A 3,526-nucleotide genomic window follows, 5' to 3' on the forward strand; every position below is an offset into this window, starting at 1 on the left:
GTCTAAAATTATTTCAAAATAAAAAGTGTTTTTAAAAAATTATATTATGATTAACTTGGGATACTGTTCAAACCTTGGCAGGTACCCAAAATGCCTACTTAACATCTCCACTACTGTGTGTGATGGTCATCTTAATTTTGAGACACCCAAAACAAAATTCATTATTTCCCCCCAACACTTGTTCCCGCTTTACCCCATTTCAATAAATGACAAATGACAATTCCATTATTATAGTTGCTCAAGCTGAAATCCTTGGGGTCCTCTTTCTTCATTCTTTTCTTTTTCTCAAGGCCCACATGTAATCTACCACAAAATCCTGTCAATTCCATGTTCAGAATATTATGAAGAATGCAAAAAATACAGTTAATAATTCATCCATCTATCACCACCTTTAATGCTACCACTGGACTTCAGGACTTATCTGCTTTGGCAGCTAGAGTCACCTTACCTAATAAGATAAATGATAGATGGATAGATGATCAAAAGATAGACGATATAGATTGATAGATGACTAGATGTGATAGATGACTAGATATTGATAGATATGGATGATAGATAGATAGATGATAGATTGATAGATAGATATAGATATAGATAGATAGATAGATAGATAGATAGATAGATAGATAGATAGATGATAGATTGATGATAGATAGATAGATAGATAGATAGATAGATAATCCTTGGGGTACTTGTGGTATATGTGTTTCTAGACTAGATTATCAAGAGGGAAAGTGCTAGGTCACTCGGTATGCTGATTTTTATTTTTAAAATACATCTAATTATCCTCCAAAGTGGTTGTTACCATTTATACCCACTCCTATTTGTGTAATAAAGTATCAGTTTTCCCACAAACCTATCATTGAATTTTAAAAATATTTGCCATCCTGGGGCACCTGGCTGGCTCAGTCAATGGAGCATGCAACTCTTGATCTTGGGGTCATGAGTTCAAGCCCCATGTTCAATGTAGAGCTTACGTGGGGAAAAAAACAAATTTTATTTATTTAAGGTTTTATTTATTTGAGAGAGAGAGTGAGAGAGAGAGATCACAAGCAGGGGAGAGGGGCAGGGGGAGAAGCAGACTCCCCGCTGAGCAGGAAGTCTGATGTTGGACTCCATCCCAGGACGCTAGGATCATGACCTGAGCTGAAGGCAGACACTTACATGACTGAGCCACCCAGGCGCCCCAGTAAAAAAATATTTTTAAAATAAAATATTTGCCATCCTGATGGGAGGAAAATAATGCCTCAGTATTATTTTAATATACTTTTCCCTGACTATTCCTGAGAAATTATGTTTTTTTCATTCATCTAATTTCAGGTCTAATTTTATATCTCAACATGTGAAATATTTTTCTTTTCTGTTCTTTTTAACATACCCAACTGATAATACCAGATAACAGAAAAACCATTTTTATTTTTATATGTTCTACTTTACTAATGAAATTTATTTATGAACTTTAATATCATTTCAGTTGATTCCTAGACATACAAAATCTTGTCTTGATCTCTTTACCTATTCTTCTGAAAATAGTTTCTCTCATTTCTGTAAAATATCTTAAAGTTCTGTTCATATCTTCTTAAAGCGTTAAACAACAACAGTAATATTAAAATGGAATTTTTTTTAAAAAACTTATTACTATTTACTTATCTGTTAAAAATAACAATAAACCACTACATGTAAACATAAATAACATTTGTATTTTGAAAATATATTTTCCAAAGAAGAAAATTTAGAGAGAAGAGTGGCATTGATATTTTTGCATAACTTTAATGTCTGCTTAACAGATAAACAGCTGGACTCATATCTGCTTCTACAATCAATCTGTTGTGATTTGTTTTAATTGAAGTATACGAAGAAATTCAGCTTCACAAAGACACATAGATGGAAAAGAGTATTTTTACAGCCTTTTCAGATAATTGTGGATAGTCTTTTTTGATACTGCATCAAAATTAACACATGGTCATTTCTTAAAGATTAGTTACAATGTAGACTCTAAAACCATATCAAAAATGTCATGTTCTGTCACAAACGAAAATAGAGAATTTAAATGTGAAACTAAACTTCAGAAAATGAAGACAACACTGAAGCCAAACACATTTATAATCACTTGTTTGGGGAAGGATTTCTTAAACAAGACCCAAAAACTCACACCATAAAGGAAAAGACTAACGAATTTGACTAAAATTCAGAATCTCTGCCATCTAGACACCATAAAGAGAGGGACGTTTACAAGCAAAAGTAAAAATTGGTATCAAAGTTATTACACTCCTAAATATCATGGGAAAGACAAAGATACAAAGAAAAATCAGCAAAAACATGTATAGGTAATTCCCAAGGGGAAATTTAAAATAGCCAATATTACAAAAAGATGCCCATTCTCAATAGTAATCAGCAAAACATGAATTAAAACAACGAGATACCATTTCCTAACTACTCAAAAGTATAAAATACAAGAAAAAACATAAGACACAAAACAAATTTTAGCATATAGATTCTACAGCCAGCGAGTTCAGTTAGAGTAATTCAATATATATGAGCAAGGGAGATGTGCAAGAATGTTTATGGCAGCCTTATTCATCATGCATAAAAGCTGCAAATAACCCAAGGAGGTCCATCCACTGAAGACTGGATAAATAAGCCGTGGTATATTCATACAAAAGGTCCCTATGCAGCAATTAAATAAATTAACTACAACTACATGAGACACACAAATAAAAGTCAAAAACGTGTGATCAAAAGTACGTCACATGAGAATGTATAAACATGCTGTTCGCTTACATAGTGTTTTGCCCACCTTGATTTTTTTAGTAACTTTATTTTGAAATAGTTTCAGAATCACAATAAGTTGCAAAAATAGTACAGAGTTCCATGTACTCTTCACTCGGCTTCCCCCAATGATAATTTCCTAACATAACCACAGTACATTTTCAAACCAGGACACTGGCATTGCTACAATGCTGTTAATTCATCTACAGACCTCATCTGGATTTTATCTGTTGTTATTTGCACTCTTTTCTTTTATGGGGGGGGGGAGATAATACCATTCTGTAGGTAATATATGAGTGATAAAGTTTGACTTTTTATAACTTCTTTTTTTAAAAAAAAGATTTTATTTTATTCGACAGAGAGAGAGACACCCAGCGAGAGATGGAACACAAGCAGGGGGAGTGGGAGAGGAAGAAGCAGGCTCCCAGCGGAGGAGCCTGACGTGGGGCTCGATCCCAGAATGCCGGGATCACGCCCTGAGCCGAAGGCAGACGCTTAACCGCTGTGCCACCCAGGCGCCCCGCCTTTTTATAACTTCTTATCACATATATAGATAGGTTCAGGTAACCATTCTCATACTCAGGATACAAAACGATTCCATCTCTACAAAGAAACCTTCTTGTCATCCTTCCCCCAACCCTTGGCAATATGTTGTCATACAAGAAATTAATAAATTTAAGAATCACAATAGTTATTTCGTCATGAGAATAATCATGAAGGTCCCACACATCAGACTTCTGAGGTAGAGCAATCTTCT

This window comes from Ursus arctos, unplaced genomic scaffold (assembly GCF_023065955.2).
Source record: "Ursus arctos isolate Adak ecotype North America unplaced genomic scaffold, UrsArc2.0 scaffold_14, whole genome shotgun sequence".
Lineage (NCBI taxonomy): Eukaryota > Metazoa > Chordata > Mammalia > Carnivora > Ursidae > Ursus > Ursus arctos.